The sequence below is a fragment of the Tachypleus tridentatus genome, chromosome 4 (genome assembly GCF_004210375.1).
Source record: "Tachypleus tridentatus isolate NWPU-2018 chromosome 4, ASM421037v1, whole genome shotgun sequence".
NCBI classification, from domain to species: Eukaryota; Metazoa; Arthropoda; class Merostomata; order Xiphosura; family Limulidae; genus Tachypleus; species Tachypleus tridentatus.
Genome location: NC_134828.1, coordinates 70,490,999 through 70,512,352, shown reverse-complemented (window position 1 = coordinate 70,512,352; position 21,354 = coordinate 70,490,999). Strand labels below are relative to the sequence as shown.

The 21,354-nt window shown below is 33.8% G+C and overlaps 1 protein-coding gene across 4 annotated transcripts in view; it reads left to right on the top strand.

Moving 5' to 3' along the window:
* LOC143249396 (neuroglobin-like) overlaps nucleotides 1–21,354 on the top strand; it is a 63,787-nt gene that overhangs the window by 10,844 nt on the left and 31,589 nt on the right. Inside the window, exons 2-3 of one of the 4 annotated variants that reach the window (XM_076499183.1) lie at nucleotides 2,469–2,495; nucleotides 4,210–4,440. The exons of 1 other annotated variant lie outside the window; for it this stretch is intronic. The gene's annotated coding sequence lies outside the window, so the exon portion shown is untranslated. The remainder of the gene's footprint in view (nucleotides 1–2,468; nucleotides 2,496–4,209; nucleotides 4,441–21,354) is intronic. 2 more of the 4 variants (XM_076499185.1, XM_076499184.1) reach the window with 2 other exon arrangements.

The following is a 21,354-nucleotide window of genomic DNA, read 5'->3' as shown; positions in this document are numbered from 1 at the left end:
ATATTAACGACTGTGGTATCTAAGACGGACATAAAGCCTCGAAAGTAAATACTTCTTCTACCAGGTTGTTAATTACGTTATATTGTGTTTAATACAAGATCTTTTGACAAGTGCTATCCAGCATCACACATAAGTGGCAAGCTTATTTGTTTCAGACGTTTTACATTAGGCTATACAGAGGGCTATCTTCTCTTAGCCAACCCTAATGTTGAACTGATACACTACAGATAAGGCGACTAGTCAACAGCACTTACCGCTCACTCCTAAGCTACTCGGATCTGGCCGTGAAGTGGGATTTCAACGTCATCTTTACAACACACCCACGCAAAGTATGAATCGTCAAACTAGACCACGGGGACCTGTAAAGGCGTCTTGTGGCAGTGAATACAATCTGGTAGAAGTATTGCTTATTGGAAGCTTTGTTAAGCGCGCTATTTGTAGTGGTGGAATCCTGTAAAAGCAAGTGACAAACAAATAAATGCGAGGACAAACAGCATTTATCTTCATTAAAAATTCCCTTGACATGCCTTCCCCCACTAGCACAGCGGCATATCTGCGGAATTAGAACGTTAGAAACCTGGTTTCGATGACCGTGGTTGGCAAGCATATCACAAATGTGGATGTTTGTGCTTAAACTAAAAACAAGCAAACGATTTACATAAACATTCTAATATTAGTAGTATTCAGTGGTCAGTTTAGAAATCGCATTTTAAACACCAGTCGTTATAACAGAATATCGTGATTTCAACTCTCAGTATTTTCACGTGAATACAGTCTAATAAATGTGTCAGTATTTTACATTCTATGTTTCATCTTTCAAAGTACGCATCATTTCAAAGAAAGAAACTTTTTTATGCAACCACTCCTAATATGGAGTTATTCTCCAGATTGCAGTTGATTTAACTTATCAGACCTGATTCATGTTCTAATGTGGATAATTTTAGACCAGAGATCCTATAAAAAAAAATTAAATACTTCTTCTGGTAAAGTTAAGCGTGTATAAATCTATCTGCAATTTGGTAGATCGTGAAGAACTGAACCGACTGTTTTAATTAATTGAAGATTAGATATAAGGCATAAAAATTCAAATTTGACTTATTTTCCCTTTGATACTTATAAAAATATTTTTTTAATACTGAACTGTACGTTAAATATAATCATAAAAAACTGAGTAGCGCGAACGAAATGGCCCAACGTGGTCAGGTGGTTAAGGCACTCGACTCGTAATTTGAGGGTCGCGGGTTCGAATCCCTGTTACACCAAACATGCTCGCCCTTTCAGCCGTGGAGGCGTTATAATGTGACAGTCAATCCCACTATTCGTTGATTAAAAAAGTAGCCCAAGACTTGGCGGTGGGTGATGATGACTAGCTGCCTTCCCTCTAGTCTTACCCTGCTAAATTAGGGACGGCTAGCACAGATAGCCCTCGAGTAGCTTTGTGCGAAATTAAAAAAAACAACAACAAAAGAAACCGAACGAAACAATTACTACGTTTATACGTCACAGTTTCTTTGCTGAGTCATTACTTTCTTAACACTCCTACGAAAAGTGGGGCCTAATAGGCCCCAGAGCAACCTGAAAGGTTATTAATATTAGGCTAATAATTTTGTATTTAAATAAAATTGCCATTTAAATCCATTAATGAATGGATTAACGAGATTCCCACTGTCCCTATCTACTATCTAGCGAAACCACAGCCAGGGGAACGGGCTTGGAGAAATCAGGACTAGAAACGTCTTTTCGTAGGAGTGTTAATTGTCATTTTCAACAGCAACAACTTTTTAATCAATTATATTTGCCATAAGACAACAGTTTTTGGCTTATTGCGTTTTTAAATGTCATTGTTTATTCGGTCCTTAACGGGTTTTTGTCAGAAGAAAAGTGTATAATAGCTTTTTAACCACACCTTACTAATTCCCGACAATATCAGACTATGAATCTGAGATTCAATGATTCCTACTCTAATACCGCTGAAAATAAATTGTTCTCTACACTCTGGGACCATGAGTGTATTATAAGAATGACGGACAAATCCCATTAAATTAATTAGAGTATTCCATGAGTTGACAGTGGATTGTGTTTACTAACTGTCTTTCTCCTAATCCATCACTTCAAAATTAGAAACTCGCAGCTTTCTGCGAAAATCAAAAAAGAGAAACCATTTCCGACAATATTTCTAGCGAAATAACATATGACAATGACATACGTGATGTGATTAGGATTTCTGATTTTCGGTTTTAATCGGTAAATACATTATAAAACAAACGCCCTTTACACATTGATTGATAAATATATATAAAAACAAACACTTTGACACAAAGAAAAATTAAATCAGTGTTTTCCCAATAAAAAACACAGGAAATACTTATTTAGCTTGTTTCATCCCCACTTTCCTGAGTTGCTCTGATCATAAGATTTTACTCTTTCCATACGAACTCCACTCCATTGGGCTATTTATTACTCTGAAGGAAAAGAATAAATTTCATCCGCAAGTGGTAAGTTTGTTTTTGTAACTTCATATCAAATATTAGCTCTTCCTACAGAGATTTAACTTAAATAGATCTGTTTTTAATCTGATATTACACCAATAATAGAAATTAGTGTAAAGAAAATGTATATCAGCGTACTTCTTACGTTATCACAAGCTCTGTAACATACTGATTTTAATATATCTGGAAAAAATATAAAATAGCCAGAAATAAATACCGAAAACCAAAAATCCTAAGTGTGTTTGTTATTCGAAAATAACAAATGTTTAGAAATACAATAAGCCTGATAATGTAGTCTTATCACAATTATAATAAGTGGTTATAACCACCCTTTACTGGTGAATGGCCATTCATTATATAACAATTGTTGAAGGCTATTTTGTTTTTGTAAACTAATAAGTGAAATAACAATAAACAGCCTTCAAACACTGTGTACAGCGACGTAAAGCACGCAAATTCTGTCGATGGGAAAACTAAACGCAATTATTCAACAATCCATTTTTGCTTTCTCACAAACGTCAGAGTTAACAGACTTAGCACATGAGAATTAAACACTGTCGTTTACTGTTAGAAGCTTCCTATTAAAAATATTTCGATTACAACTTAAGATGTAGAGTACTCGCTCTTTTTACTTTTGCAATATAGAGATCTCCACTTACAAAATTCGGATAAAACCCAATATGCTAGGATGTCTTTGTAGTATAGGTAACAGTGTCTTCTGTGATAATCACAATAATATTTGATAGAATAAATTTATTTTTCCTTCCCTTATCCTGCGCCCTCTAGAATAATAAAGTTTGTGATAAAATATTTCATACTAGACGTGTTTTAAAAGAATCTGCAGACAAATGATATTTTTGTTTCACTTTAATCATGATGTATTAGTAGCCAGAACAAATTTCATGCAGTAATAAGTGTTTAGTTCTTGAAGTTTGGTACCATGTTGCTCGAAGAACGTTCACAGGGGAAATTAGAACTCCGCTTTCACGCAAAAAATTTTTTTTATTCTGAACTCAAATGTACTAATATTTGAAGATTTATTTTCGCCAGAGTTGTTTTACTAAACGCAATAAAATTTTTTCACAGACATATTTTTCAATATATATTTTTACTCTTCTTAAAGTTGACTAAATGTATACTCACTTTTCAATAAACCTTATCTCCTTCCACGTGCTTCTCTTATTATCAAGAAACAAAAACGTGCCCACGCAAGTTAGATACTATATTTTTTCAAATCCTTTTCCTCACTTACTGATGGAACAGTTTACTTACGTACGAATGACTTGTATTAGAAAAGTATGTAATCACTAGCCAAAGCCTTACTTTTGCTCCATGCTCTTTTTTGTTTTTGTTTTATTTCTTTACTAAGTTGAATATTTCGCGTTAACTTAGAGACTTTTTTAGACAAAATCGTATTCACATTACTTTTATAGTTATATAAATAATTTTATTTTGTTCTTTCTGTAGCTTGTAATCAAAATCAAGATATTAAAGTTTAAATTCTTGTAACGATTTCTAGTATACATAGGGTCATTCTTTAGGGGTAAACAATTTTAACCTACAGAAGAGGTCTCCGTCAAGTGTTTATTAGACATCTTTTTATCATTATATTAAATAAATAAATGTTTATTTGCTATATCTTATGCTTATGACCATCGTGCCTTTTAGATCTAATGGATCAGCTATTGATCAACCATGATTTTTTTTTTAAATCGTACAGAGCTCGTGATGATTCGACTTTGCTGTGAGGGTAAAAATTATTCAACATGAAACGTCTGATGACATATGGGGAGTAGGGTTGGTGCTGATATGTAATGTGTAGGGCAACTACTGACAAGGCGTGATATTCCCCGAAATCGGTATAACCCAGTGACAAATGATGAAGCGAACAATATATTGGGCTTTATTTTTCTTTAACTGATGATTTAGATTTGTCTTCTATATAGTTCAAGTAAGTCGTTCATATCATTTTGACATTCTTAATCCCACTATAACTTGTGTCTTCAACTAATCTACCTCTAGCGAATAAAGAGTCAGATAAAGTAAAAAGAATTCGTTCTACTAAAGGTCAATCAATAAAACACAAAGATCAATTTATTTTTCTACAAAATCGAACTGTTCGCTATGTACCTACATGCCTGCCTTCATTTTACGTTAACACGTTATGATAACAGTAACTGCCTGATATCATTGAACATGTAAACACGTCTCATGTTACGGCCGGAATTTCCGGTCCACACATGTATATCCCAACAATGATCCATTCTAAACTAAGATTTTTCTCTGTAGATTAGACTAATTACTCTTATAGGTTGTTTCTTTGAATTTTCTTATACCTGAAATCGATCCACTTAAATTCCAAACAAAGGTGTTTGTGGTTTTATATAGTTTTAGTGGTGTGTTGTACATTGACGCAATGTATTCTCGACACTTAAGCTTTCAATGCATCACAGATTATGAATTAATTTATTTATACTTCTTTTCAAATTGCTTTTGATTTTACAGTGTAAGACTAGAGGGAAGGCAGCTAGTCATCACCACCCACCGCCAACTCTTGAGCTACTCTTTTACCAACGAATAGTGGGATTGGCCCTCACATTATAACGCTCCCAGGGCTGAAAGGGCGAGCATGTTTCGTGCGACAGGGATTCGAACCAGCGAGCCCCGGAATACTTGTCGGGTGCGTTAACCAGTTGGCCGTGTCGGGCCTTGAAATCTGTCCTTTGATAGACTAATTTAGAAACCAAATTATTCTGATTATCTTATGATGTATCATATTTGTTTTAAAAATCGTGATAGGAATAAGAATTTGTCAATGAGCAGAGAATAAATCTGAAGTAATATATTTATTGTGATATTGGTCAAAATAAAGACCGCGTTACTCAGATATTACCAACCCCATTTCGGTATTGTTATCATGAAACTCTAAGCGCGATTACGCAGACTGTTGGTAAACAAAAAAAAAAAAACACAAAAAAAACACGTTTCCTAGCACAATAGGCATGCGATCTTCATCACGCTGTCTTTCTGATATTTATCCCAGTTCGGAATTTAACTGGACAATGAACAAATAGAGTTATTAACTAGTGGATGTTGTTCATGAGGAGTTAAAAATCGATGCTTTTGATAATTTAAGAATTTCGAAAATTAGCAGGGTTGTAGTAATATTGGAAATTGAAGTAAAATGTGTGCATATATATATATATAAACAAAATAAATTTACACTTAAAATTAAGTATCTTTCGTGATCAAACTTTCAGAGCGTAAGAGAACAAACTGGTCAGAACATCCAGCGCACATTCTGTCACTCTTCCGCAGGAGCAAGCATCAGACACTTTGATACAGCTCCATCTCACGAGCAGATGTCAAAAATTTTAAACTGTAAACTACATTTTTGCATTCATCACCTAGTTATTAAAACACACGAATATGTTATTAAATTGTGCTTAAAACCTACAAATTTTAAAAGCTTATTATTTACATAATACAAAACCAAAGTCACTTTTGTTTAATTATTCATGTTTGCAGGGCAAGGGGTGTGCTAAACGTTATAGAATCCAATCTTGTTATTGCTGTCAAATACTGCAGTGCAGATAGAAATACAGTAAATTTATAAGATATGCTTTTTTATAGTTGTTACAGTATTGGTGGTTTTACATGGTACTGTGTTGTTATCGTTGTTTTAATTTTTCTTCTTAATTGAAAGGAAGTTGAGTTGCATGTTTTATCTTGTTAATCTATATGAATTCAATTTAGTACTAGAATAAATACTCATATATTTTTCTTGATTTAAAATGAAAAAATAATGAAAATTAGGTTTAATATATGAGATCTTTACTCTGTTGGTGGCGTCAAACGTCTGACAATTTTTGGCAAGATTCTGGCACTACTCACGGAACATAAGAGATTACACGATGTCAAAAGAGACTTTACTCACCATCTTTTTTATTAAAACATTCTGTATTGAAATGTTTATATAGATGACGTTAAAATAAAATTTGTTTGTTTAGGATTTTTAGGCGAAGCTATGTAATGGCTATTTCGCCCAGCTGTCCCCTGATTTCTGGTTCATAGACTAGAGGAAAGGCAGTTAGAGAACAGTTCCCACTACCACCAACTCATGAGTTATTTTTGTATGACTGAATAGTGAATTTTAACCGTCACTCTTTTAGCGTACTCTCGGCCCCAGAATGCTTTGGGCACGTTAGTAGCTAGGTTATACCCGACCTTATCACAAGAACATTTTCCAGATAGTTGTGTTTCAGGCATCTTATGTGTAAATGGACATTTGCTTTCCTATATGGTAATTTCTTTAAAGAATAGGAAATGCAACTTGAACATGAAATTATTTTATTATTTTATGTCCCCAAAACTCAACTCAATGGTTGATCCATCACAGTAGTCCATACTTACTTGAGTGAGTTAAAAAACAGATGTTGATCACTTGACTTTGATAATACTGGTGTTTAAGTTATCAAAGTATATTGGTTTTATCAATATCCACAATAAATCCGTACTTTATAGAAAGAGATATTCCTGTATCATGGTTAATTAATATTGTAGAGAAAGATACCCATCTGTATCCTGGTTAATTTATATTTTATAGAAAGAGATCCATCTATATCACGAACAACCTTTATCCTATATACAGAGACCCATCTATATCACGGTCAATCTTTTTTCCTTATAAAAAGACCCGTATGGATCACGGTTAATCTTTATCCTATATAAAGAATCCTATCTGTATCACTCTCAATCTTTAACCTATTTAAAGAGACCCGTATGTATCGTGGTTAATCTTTATCCTATATAAAGAGACCTATCTGTATCCTGGTTAATCGTTATTCTGTGTACATCAACTCATCTATATCCCGCTTAATTTGTATTTTATAGAATAAGGCCCACCTATATCACAGTCAATCTTTATCCTATATAAAGAGACTCATGTGTATTACGGTCAGTTTTTATCTTTTATGGAGATACCCATCTGTATCACGATCAATCATTATTCTATATAAAAAGAACCACATGTATCGCGGTCAATTAATAACGAGAGAAAGATTGTCTTGGATTGTTTGTTTGTTTGTTTTAGAATTTCGCACAAAGCTATTCGAGGGCTATCTGTGCTAGCCGCCCCTAATTTAGCAGTGTAAGACTAGAGGGAAGACAACTAGTCATCACCACCTACCGCCAACTCTTGGGCTACTCTTTTACCAACGAATAGTGGGATTGACCGTCACATTATGACGCCCCCACGGCTGAAAGGGCGAGCATGTTTGGTGCGACCGGGATTTGAACCCGCGACCCTCGGTTTACGAGTCGAATGCCTTAATACACTTGGCCATGCCAGGCCGTGATTGTCTTTGCTGAACGTGATGCCATATTGTAAACAATACATGATGGATAATATAGGAGGAATGTTTTTTTTCAGAGGTGTGGTTGATATGATGAGTCTGTTTTACCAAACTCAGATAGCTCAGAAAAAATATTCAAAGTTTTAGTTACAGTAAAATAAATTATTTTTATCTTAATATTAATGATATATTTTATGCTTCGGACTTCGTAGACACTAACATCTTCAGTTTTCCAAAAGGTGATTTATGATACTGCATATCAATTGCAGCTCCAAAGGTCTGGTTCCTTTGTTAAAACAAAACCACAACATACTTCGTGTAGAGTAATTGCAGCCTACGTGAGACATGCGTGTGTAAACATTACATAAATCATATTAATATTACAAATAAAATTTAGGAAAGTTCGGTAACAGAATTGGATTCACGGAAGTGTAAATTTGACAGCAATGTTGCACATCATTACTAACGAGCTATTTTGGAAGATAACGTTAGATCAGAAGCTACGTTCTTATAATTGTAGTTTTCCTTCAACTTTTCTATCGTTATGCTACATTCCTAGCATAAGTTTATTCATAGGCTGTGAAAGTTTTATGAGAGATTTACTTCCACCACGTGTATAATAATTTGATATTTTTAAAGTTTGTATTTAAAAGCCATAGATAAATAGTAGAATATTAAGATTAAGCTAAAATTTTCAAATTAAATATGACTACAGGATAATATTCAATAACCATACTGTAAACGTGAAGATATCATATAGTGTGAAGGACAGCTCTAAGGTTAAAGGATAGTTGTCTTGTTTGTTTTAAATTTCGCGCAAAGCTACACGAGGGCTATCTGCGCTAGCCCTCCCTAATTTTGCAGTGTTAGACTAGAGTGAAGGCAGCTAGTCATCACAACCCACCGCTAACTCTTGGGCTATTCTTTTACCAACGAATAGTGGGATTGACCGTAACATTATAACGCCCCCACGGCTGAAAGGGCGAGCATGTTTGGTGCGACGGGTATGCGAACCCGCGACCCTCAGATTACGAGTCGCATGCCTTAAAACACCTGGCCATGCCGTGTCATTAAACCTTTCGTCCCCTGCATACTGCAACTTACCCTTTTCAGTTGAAACAAAAATTACAACTCGGAAAAAAATTAAACCAGTTTTCGATGTTTTTTATTTCTATTCATTATATATTAATGAGTTAGTTGTATACGTTTAAATTATATTGCGGATTAATGTTTCCTGTATTAAATTAATTCATGAAGTAAAAGTAAATGGTACAATACTAAATCAGTAGACTAAGAATTTTTATGGTTTCGAAAATGTAGTTTATAGCTTTGTCAGCCATTCTTTTATTTATTAAACTAACAATAATTGTGTTCACTTGGTTAGAGAAATACTCATAGAAATTTAATCAATAACAAACGATAAGCTCGATTCTACTAAAACGCAACTATGATCTGTCTATCTGTTTGTGTGTGAAAACTGAAATATTAATAGGCCCGGTATGGCCAAGCGCGTAAGGCGTGCGACTCGCAATCCGAGGGTCGCGGGTTCAAATCCCCGTCGCACCAAACATGCTCGCCCTTTCAGCTGTGGGGGTGTTATAATGTGACGGTCAATCCCACTATTCGTTGGTAAAAGAGTAGCCCAAGAGTTGGCGGTGGGTGGTGATGACTAGCTGCCTTCCCTCTAGTCTAACACTGCAAAATTAGGGATGGTTAGCGCAGATAGCCCTCGTGTAGCTTTGCGCGAAATTCCAAACCAAACCAAACAAATATTAATAATTCACGAGTTTCAGCAGAATTTTTACAGGGGCTTTGTTTCTAAAATCAATAAAGACATATAGGTATAAGTCAGCAATGAGTCAGTAACAGTCCAGTATACGACTTATAGTCCATATCAGATTGATAAAACGCATTGCCAAACAAAAGAAGTTATGAATATGCAATATTATAATCCCAAACTGTTCAGCTTTTGTGCCATTACATTTTCATGATCATTTAAATATGGTTGAAGTGTTCAAAAAAGAATCTATTTGTTTGCACTCGACGACTCACCAGCTTCGGGTAAAAAAATCCATGGATTTATTCTGCTTGACTTTACTTTGGAAACAAAATTGTAGTTGACCAACTTAAACAAAATTTGCGAAATTTCGTTCACGTTTCGTTGCAACTTCTTATGTACTTAGCGGTTGTATAATTTTTATTCGTTTTTGTGTATCTTTGCCTTTAACCTTTTATTATCAGATATTTGGATCAAATCCTAAGCATATGTGATGAGTGATCTTTGAAGAGCTTATATATGCAAAAACGGCTCGTTTGGGTTGAGAAAATTTGAAAGGTTTGAAACAAACCTTTGTGAACCTGACGATGACCGAAGAAGGACGAAACGTTGTTCGCTCTTCTATGTAGAATATTTTCTCAACCCAAACGAGCCGTTTTTGCATATATATTTCTCTACAAGTGGGTTTCTCGACATCACTGACTTTGAAGAGCTTGTCTATCAAACTGTAAACTTTCAAAAACTCTGAAGTTTCTAAATAAGATTTGAACAAATCGTATTACAGTGATTTAAAAGGAACAAAAATCCTATAAAATAAATAAAAATTAAATGTAGCAGGTTTATTTTTTCGTCCTTGAAGCTATTATATGGATCGAGGACATGTACATCACAATTTTCCTATAAAGTTTTTTTCCAAACAAATCAAGTGCGTTTACAGAAATATCCAAGTGATTTTTATTTCTTAGTGGTTGTATATTTTTTTAAAAATCTTTTGCGTGTCCTTACCTTTAACCTTTTCTTATCAGACGTTTAGTTTGTTTGAATTAAGTACAGAGCTACACAATAGGTTATCTGTGCTTTGCCACTGGGGAGCCAGACATTTGGATGAAATGCTAAGGATATGTAATGAGTATAGATATGTTATGATATCTATGAAGAGCTTGTCCCCAAATACTCTTATTTCTCGCTTCGTTTAGCACAAGTGTTTTCTTTTACTTTATATTAACGAAACTATATGTTCTATATTTCTATCCATCTATAAGTCTGAGCTGGGCTTGATCTAGTAATTAGGGTGCAAGACAGAGAATCCAAGGATTCATAGCTCGTATCCCGCTACCATAAAATTAGGTTCAGCATTTTGGGGTCTTAGAGTAATGATAAAAGCTCACTATCCCATTAGCGTTGGTGGTGGGTGTTCTTTACTAGGTGCCTTTCCACTCGTCTGTTGGTTCAACATTATGGACGACTAGCGCAGATAACCATTAAGTAACTTTGCGCGAATATTAGAAAAAAAAACAACTATCTATTAAGAAAGTTAGATATATCGTAGTGAGTAGATATTTAAAACTTTCGGTTAGCACAAATAGAAAACGGTTATGTAACATATCTATCCACATCAGTAAAGATTAGAAACTCGTATGGCAAGTGTGAGTTACACTTGACATTCTAGCCATTCGTTACTGCTCTTTAAGAATATAATGACAATATTCAGCTCTGAAAGACGTCGCTCCGACAGACGTTTAGTGTGGCTTTTTTTTTGTTAAGATAACTCTGAAAAGAACACTTTGGCAATTTAATTGTGGAACTTTAAATTGTTGCTGACACAAAGAGTCTTAGCTAAGTGGCTTACGCAACTCTTAAGGATCGTATCATTCATTTGGATTTTTTTATCTATGGATAAAAAATCCTGAAATTGCCAGAAAGAATAAAGAACACTTGAGCCACTTTGATCAGGGCGTGCTCGAAATTGTATGGCTTATGAAGCCACTTTAAAGTCTGTGCTCAAACAATATATTAATACTAGTTTGTTCAAATGTTATGCAATCATAGCTGCTAGTTTAAGAGATAGAATCTAATATAGTAATTTGTAATTTATACTTTTTATACAAAAATTTAAAAGTAAAAATATAAAATGGTTAATAATTGTACCTTATCTAATTAAATCTGTATTATATTATCCCTGAATGTTAAACCTAAGTTTTAAATTAACTTGTACTAGTGATTTTCGTGAATACATTTTTATATATTTTTACAACGTACTCTACTGTGTGTTACCGCTGGTTTTTTTCTTCTCAGAATAGACTTTAAATATTTCATACTGTGGCAAGAACCAAACCATTTAAATCTCTAGATACAAAAGATGCATTTTTGTTTATGTGCTTAGGGGCTGTATAAATGTTGTACTTTTTTTGTCAGTTTGTATTTCTTTGTTTTTACCTTTTTATTAATTGTTTATTTGTTTTTTGAATTTCGCGCAAAGCTACACGAGAGCTATCTGCGCTATGCGTCCCTAATATATCAGTGTAAAACTAGAGGGAAGGTAGCTAGTCACCACCATACACTACTGGCTCTTGGACTACTCTTTTACCAACGAATAGCGGAATTGACCGTCACATTATAATACCCTACGGCGTAAAGGGCGAGCATGTTTGGTGTGACGGGGATGCGAACCTACGACCCTCAGATTATGAGATGAACGCCTCAACCCACCTGGCCACGCCGGGCTATACTTTTTTATTAAACAGTTGGATGAAATACTAATGAGGAGTGAAAAGAAATTTCTTAACAGCCTCTTCTTCCACATGTATAACAGTAACAGTCTGTCGTCAATACGTTTTTTATTTGTCATCCATAAGAATGTTTTCATTACATTTCTTAAAATCTTCCTACACATGTTGGGAACCGTAAATTCATTATATTCAAATCTCAAATTCGAACAGCTGGTTTGTGTGGTTCACTAGATGTAATTTCCCCAGCCTACTCGTTCAAAATTAGAGGGTTAGCGCATACAATCCTTGTGTAGTGTTACCCGAAACAAACAAAGCTGCTACATTTCACTTCCTATTTGTTTTACACGATTCTCGCTCCCTTTTAAAATCACTGCAATACGTTTTGCTCCTAGCTTATTTAAAAACTTCAGTTTTTAAGCCGTATTTTTGTATACGAAAAGCATTTGTGTTATTCTTCAATAGAGCACTTTTCTTGAAAAACTATAATTAAACAATGTGACGAGTGCAAATTGGTATCGTGAAAAATTGTAATAAAAAACATAAACATATGGTTCTAGCAATTAGTGTTTCACACTGTTAAATTCATGTATCTTACGTTAACATATCTTTATGTAATTAAACTTGTTCATGTGGTGATGACATATTCGATCTTGCACAACACTTAAGAATAAGTACTTTACGTTTTAGTTCAAGTGCTTTTACCAGATACTCATATACGGATAGATCGCACACTAAGAAATGAAGCTTAGTATTATAATATTTTTGTGTAAAAGTTGAGGTTTATTTATGGTTTAAAATGATAATTGATGTCCTGTATACACTTCTGAATCTGGTAAGAAAAAATTAAGTTGAAGAGACGTTGTAGGCGTTTTACGCCAGTTCAAACCTTCCTTGTGTTGCTTGGTTGCTAAAATTTTTAGTGATGAATTAACTTTCCGTTTATGCTGAGACAAGTTCGGGAGAAACGTATGTACTGAGTACAAAACATATGGACACTAACTCGTGTATATATATCTAGGTATATCTCAAACACCTAGAAAGTTGTTGAATAATGGAACTTCTACGAAACAACACACAAGAACATGTAAATCCTTTATTTTGAATTTGTTATTCATTGAATATAATTTGCATACTAATCCAACCAATTTACAAAGTACGCTAGTAAGCAAAAGGCATTTAAAATGCAACATATATATATAGCACACTGCATGGTCAAAGCAGTTACGTGTTACTAAGGTTTTACATATTTTATATCTTATTGTGTTCTAACTTATAACACTTTTTTGCCAGTAATATTTATGTTTTAACAAGTTTGTCTGAAATATAATAATCATATTGCTCTTAACTGCCAAAACATTTATAGAACTGCAGCTTCAGTATTTGTAGCAACATTTTACCATATCTGAATTTTCTGAGTTAATCCATTTTTATTTCTTCTCTGTAAGGTAATTTTAACATTTATCTATCTATTTCGAAACTAAGAGTAGAAAGACATGAGTAAATGTACGTAAAAAGGAACTATATATATGTAAAAACGGCTAGTTTTACATATATATTTTTCTCTACAAGTGGGTTTTCTTGTCATCATTGATTAAAAAGGAACTAGTTGTATAAGCTCCACCTGGATTTCTTAGCAAGTGTTAGTATTTGGCTGATACCATACACCGTTGCGTATTGAAACAACGAATTCAATAAAAGTTTAACAATAAGACAAAAGGCGGAAGCCTCTTTTTGCTCGTTTTACAACGATGTACCTTCCCTGACAGCTGTAAGGGCACAGATCTATTTGCTCGTCAGAAAAACATTTTTTTATACCGAACAATGTATGCAGTTCGTGTACAATAAAAAAGCCTTTGAATTTGTCTTTTGCTATACTTACGTAAGTATGCAGTAAAATAAATGACACACAAACAAGAAAAGGGCAGTAAACGCTCTCGTTTCTCTCGAGCCGTAAAACAACCATAACAAGATGAAAATAAATATATTGTATGTATATTCAACAACCGAGAAACTCTCGCGGGAAGAAATAATTTGTAACTCCTTCCTGGCTCTTGAGTTACACCCTTTCGTCATGTCACACCTTTGAGTAAATTGACTCGGTTCGCTTTCAAAACAAACGAAAAAAATTACAAGATGTGTTGTTTCGGAGAAGATCAGCTACGCAACCACGTCTGGCTTTCGCTCTCACATTTTTTTTAACCTTACAAACCTGAATACGACTTAACTGCTGCTTAACCTCAAGTCATAATAAACCTCTACTGATTCTGATTCCTTCTCTTTAACACTCCTACGAAAATTGGGGCCTAATAGTCCCCAGAGCAACTTGAAAGGTTATTAATATTAGGCTAATAAATTTGTATTTAAATGAAATTGCCATTTCATTTGATTTCATTTCATTAAATTAAATTTAAATGAAATTTCCATTTCATTTGATTTCATTTCATTAAATTAAATGGCAATTTCATTTAAATACAAAATTATTAGCCTAATATTAATAACCTTTCAAGTTGCTCTGGGGCCTATTAGGCCCCACTTTTCGTAGGAGTGTTAAGCATTGTAGTTTCAGTTTCGCAGGTAAACTAAAAGCTTATGGTCATGTGATTTCAAGCATTTAATATATGTACATATGAGACATAAAACTTCTTCATTACGATCAAGATTTTTGAAACCATGAAGAAAATAACAAATCTGATCCCTCTTTTCAAGAACTTATTTCCGGTCACATTGGCACTAGAGCCACCGGCCACTTCAGTATGATAATTTAAAACACTCATATTTTTGCTTGCTCATACCATTAACTTATTTGTTGTTACGTAGATAAAGAACCAGTTGATTTCTTTACTCCAATATACAGTAAAATATGTCTAAGGAGGATTCGAACAGGACCGAGTAAAATTTCCGGTTTCAGCAGGTTTTATGGCTTAGACATAGTGAACATGCATTTCCTTAATTATATATAACTTTTGAGCGGAACGTTATACTTGTTTGACTCAAGGGAAGTAAGACGTTGGTGAATAAAGTTATTATACTGTTTATGCTATATTTATTAGAATAAGAACAAAATAGACATTCGAAATATACATAAGTACACAAAATCTTAATAAAATTTTATTTGAAGAAAGTGTCATATTTCAACAGTCTCGTTCTTTTAATGGGCTTTCTCATGCGGTTAAAACAGAACACCAATTCTGCGGCCTTTTCATGAAGTTCGTTTTGTTTTTTGACTTTTGCGCAAATCTACTCGAGTGCTATCTGGGTTAGCCATCCCTAATTTAGCAGTGTAAGACAAGAGGAAAGAAAGCTAGTCATCACCACCCACCGCCATCTCTTGGGCTTCTCTTTTACCAGCGAATAGTGGGATTGACCGAAATATAACACCCCAACGGCTGAAAGGGCGAGCAAATTTGGTGCGACGGGGATTTAAACCCGGGACTCTGGGTTACGAGTCGAGTGCCTTGTCCACCTGACCATGCCGGGCCTTTTCATGAAGTTCATTTTCCCCCTTCATTTTTGCATACAATTTGACAGCGTTAACATACCGTAATACTTGTGTTGAAGTAGGATTTTCTATTTCCTCACTATCTTTTCCATTTTGTTCATCTTCTAAATCTCTCACACTGTAACCATCTTGTGATTCTGTTATAGATTTTAAATCAATTTCATCAGTTGCTGTTAAAACATTCTTGTCAACGTTCACAAAACTTTCCGCGTTCACAGAATCATCTGTATCAATGTTCTTAATCAGAGTTTGTATTTCACTAGAATCGTCATAACAAATAATTTCTCCACAATCTCCGCCATTATAAAGAATAAATCCACGCTTTCGAAAGCACTTTATTACACATTCATCTTTTACCCATTTGATTGAATGACTTAAAATTCCAATTGCATCTAACACGTTAATTTTCATGGTCAATTCAGATGCTCTCTTACAGTCGTCCATCCATGTTTGCATCAATTTTCTGTATTTCAATTTTATACGCTGTATAGTTCCATTATCTAGTGGCTGTAGAACTGATGTACATGGAGGTAGAAAGACTAAACGAGCATTTGAAAGTTGAACTTTTGGGTCAAAAGTTACATTATCTAGGAAAAATAGAATATTCTTATTCACTTGTTCCATTCTTTTGTTTTAATTTGTTCAAAAATTCCCCGAATATAGCACTCGTCATTCACACTTTATTATTCGCTTTTTATTCCACAGGAAGTTGATTCTTTCTTAAATTTTTGAAACAGCGAGGATTTTCACTTTTATCTATTACCTATGGCTTCTCTAATTTTCCATCAGCAAATGTGACCAAAAGTGCAGTCAACTGTTCTATGGAATAGCGACCTCCGGAATAATGATGGCAGAAAAAAGAACAGATTAAATTTAACCAATACTTGCTGTAACAAAATGTCTAAGAATTTATTAATATTTAAACAATAATTTATTAATATTTAAACAATAATTTATTAATATTTAAACAATAATTTATTAATATTCAAACAATAATTTATTAATATTTAAACAATAATTTATTAATATTTAAACAATAATTTATTAATATTCAAACAATAATTTATTAATATTTAAACAATAATTTATTAATATTTAAAGACATTATTAACTAACCCTGAAATAAATTAATATTTAATCAAAAACATTTTATCCGCCTTACTCAGGTTCTCATCCTACTTGTTGATAGATGAGGTAGGTGAAAGATAGTTTTCCGTCCGTGTTACACAGGATCTGCCATATAGAGAGCCTCTAAATAACAGAAATCTTAAGATAATGCTGCAAAATTTTGATATTTCCGGCTTGTACAGGTTTCCGCCTTATGCAGTTTCTTGTTTAGACAGGTTTTACTATATATATTTTAAATTACATAAAGACAGGCCTAACAGTCACTTCACTACACTCATTAATTTAAAGTCACACAGAGTAACTTTACTGGACACTCCATTCTAGCCATTTATTCAGGTCATTTAAAAAGATAGCATTTCACAGTGTAGCGAATTTACCACACTTACTATAATATATTCTTAACTGTGTATTCCGCAAGTCCCACATGTCCATGGAATGTGTAAAACGTTCTTGGTTGTAAAAATCAACAATCCTTATTTCATGAAAACGCGCAAAAATGTTATCGAAATTTCTACAAACTTGCGTAATTTTTATAAAAAGCGGCTAGCCGAGAGACGGAAGTGAGAGAATATTACTGGACAGCTGCAGTCAGTGTCAGCTCTATAGTAAGCTATAATTATGTTTAACACCAATTAATTCGAAAACTACTGAATTTTACCAGGAACATTATAGATTTCGAACATTAAAAACTGTTCAACTTCAGAGAATTAAATTGAGCGTTAGAAATTCTACGAGGACATTAAATATCTTCGCTGGAAGGAGTCATCTTGTATCCGATGTGAGACCAATCAAGAAACGGCAGCTAGCTCAAGCGATGTGCAACAATATTAACTCAGAATTAATTTGTTCGTCGTGGACTTGGATCATCGATAAAATATTTAGTTTTAGACCAGATATAAGGCTTAGTGTTGTCTGTAAGTTTAATATTTTTGTATATTTATCATCATTTGTAATAACTACCAGTAATAATCATTATTATGAATTGAATTGTTTTTATTTATATATTAAAGCATATTTCTGTAAAAAGAATATTGAGTGTATCAGTCTTGTTGACAAATGATATAAATTTAATACGTATTAACATTTAATTAACTACTAAGCTCGAATTCAAATTTCCGATTATTTGAAATGTTAATAAATCGGAGACTTATCCGAAATAAATTGTAATACGCAACAACAGCAATAAATAATTTCAAGTCACATAAATTAGAGAGCTATCAATCCTTCACTTCATATCATACAAAATAGAGATCGAACAACTGTTTTTTTTCATTTTCAACCTATCAGTAACTTCATTAGATATGATTTAAAGTTGCACAGAAAACGTTACCAGTTGTTTTATCTTAATTATTTACTTCAAGTCACATAGTAGACAACTTAACAGTTATTTAATATCAGTAGATCATTTCAAGTAAAATAGAAATAAAAGTTATCGAACCTATCTTTTCGATCATTTAATAACGTGCCTGATCCAATGCTCGCGTCTCGTTTCTATGAAACATCGCTCTCCGACATTTCGGGACTATGGATACATTGTACGAGTGACAATTATATCGCACTATTTTATTAGGTAGCTTAGAAGTTGGTGGTGATAACTGTTGTTTAACTTCCTTTTTTTTCTTGTATGTCAGTTCATAATTATGAGCAGTTTGTGCAAATGTTTTCTGTGTAGCTTTGAGCGGTGCCCGGCATGGCCAAGCGTGTTAAGGCATTCGACTCGTAATCCGAGGGTCGCGGGTTCGAATCCCGGACGCACCAAAACATGCTCGCCCTTTCAGCCTTGAGGGCGTTATAATATGTCGGTCAATCCCACTATTTGTTGGTAAAAGAGTAACCCAAGAGTTGGCGGTGGGTGGTGATAAGTAGCTGTCTTCCCCTTAGTCTTACACTGCTAAATTAGGGAGTAGCTTTGCGCGAAATTCAAAAGCAAAGCTTTGAGCGAATGTCTGAAACAAAACACAAGATATCCCATAGTATTAATAACAATTGCCTCGTCATCTCATAAGCCACTGGATGTTCCACGTTGCTTTTGAGCAAGAATATTGAGGTAATTTTCGATAATTCAACAGTGTACTACAGGAACTGAACAATGAATTGTGTCTCAGTAATTTATGTAAACCCTCTTCCACGTATTCGATTACTATGTCAACAGTTTTGTTAAAGAAATTAGCCTTGAAGCTATGATATGGATCGTGGATATGTTCATCACAATATTCCTATAATAAAAACTTTCCTTCCTAAACAAATATATTGCTGTTACAGAAATGTTCCATTCATTTCTATTTCTGCAAAATTGTTTGCATCCACAAGTGCTTTTGTAAAATATTCATCAATTCTGTGCTGATGAAGGAAATATTGTGTTCATATGTAGATTTAGAATAGCTAACATGATTAGTTTCATAAGCCATGTAACACTACGAGACTTTCTACAAATTTGAAATGTAGCATTCTATAAGCATTTTTTTTTTCACTTTAGAATGGAACTTTTCTTTCCACTTGCTCTTATGAAGGCATAGTATTCTGCAATGAAAACCAAAAGGTCGTAGATCTCTCCCAACTCTATGGGAGTGCACAAACAGCATTGATCATACCTTCCGATTGCGTGCCACTCAACGATTTCATATTAACTGGGAAACGTACTTTAACACTACCACTCATTGATGAGTCGAAGCAGAAAAGTAAATGTAGCTATTAAAAAATCAAATCAAAGAGCGTCATTGTCTAAGTACAACAAACGGCTGCATCGCTCAAAGCTAAATGCACTGTACGTTCATTGCTTAGAACAATAAACAGCTCTCTGATTTTAAGTTACAAATTATGTTAAATGCCATCATTTGTGTTTTTCAAGTTGGCGTCATTATACTCTCATGCTACTTTGAACAACTTTGGTCATATCAACTCTACCAGTGTATTTCAGTAACAGACAAATCTTAATAAATGACAATTTCTTGACCTCACTATCTTCAATCACAAATGCCATAGTAGGTGTGTCAAACTGAATGATCATTGTCACCTGCTCTGTAAAGCTTATGTGTGGAACATAACTGGGTAATATTTGACATGTCTAGCCAACACATGGGTTTTGTGTTTCTAATACTTATCAGAAATACGAGGCCTTTCATCAACTGGTTCTTTCTTCATATATTTCAGTCATGTGTTATTTGCTGTTTTGTTTTATATACCTTCGTGCTTTAAGCGATTATTTTGTGTATTTTGTTATTTGCTTTTTTACATATAATAAGTATTTTAAATCGAATTCATTTGGATACTTTATTGAAACTTATGCAAAAATCGTTTTGGAGTATTACATTAACATGTATTTGTAAAAATTGACTATTTACGTACTTTTATGAGCCTTATAAAGGCCAAAATGTAATAATATTATGGGATATTAAATTATTTTCTGTACTCAGCACAAAGAGTAAGAGCAAGTTTCTACTTGACTTTCAAAACTGTAGTTCCTAAAAGGCGGAGTTCGATTTCTTGCAATGGACACAACAGATAGGCCAATGTGGTTTTTGTATCAAAGTAAACAACTAAAACGTTGTTTAGTATGAAATAAACGAGAATTATATTTAAGCTTCGGAAATATAGCACTTTTATTCAACTTTTGAGTGTTTACTCAAATGTTTTACGCAGGATCAATAACATTCGTATAATCATTCTTGTTATATATTTCCTTCTGTTATAAACGCAGAGAAAATATGTTTTTAGTATAAGCAGCAATATTGTGTTATGTCTTTTTCATTTGGTGTTATGATGAAGCATTCTGTATGAATAAACCAATGACACTTTGAGATTAATATCGTTTGTATTGCAAATGATAATGCAAAATATTGTCAGACAAACAACTTAACAGTTACAATATAATCTTACAGTAAATGTGTGAAGTTTAAAAATGTATTAACTACTTTCTATTATATCTTACGGTTCGTGGTCCGTTTCCGAAAAACTCGTTCCACACTTTGGGGCCGCTATGGATATAACAAAATAAACTGTAAAACACGACAAAATTGAAACAAATTACTGTTACAATGAAAGGATCCAATCCTTCTATTCCGTCAGGTAAGAGTTGACGGTAGGTGCTGTTTACTAGCTTCCTTTTCCTTCTAGTTTATCATAACCAAAGTATTGACTCTGCATGGAATGTCCCAAAACACTACCGTTCAAGACTTTTGAAACACTACCGAAGTATTACGAAGTCTACTTTCTGAACGGTATCCTTGCGCTACCCTGAATCATGGAATGGTGTTATTAAGCTTACATGAGATACGAGTTTTTGTGTGTTATTGTTGTTAATACTTCTATTGTGTATTTGATGCCAGTTATTAGTCATGCAATGGATAAGTATGTGCACTTTTAAAAAATGTGGTAAATT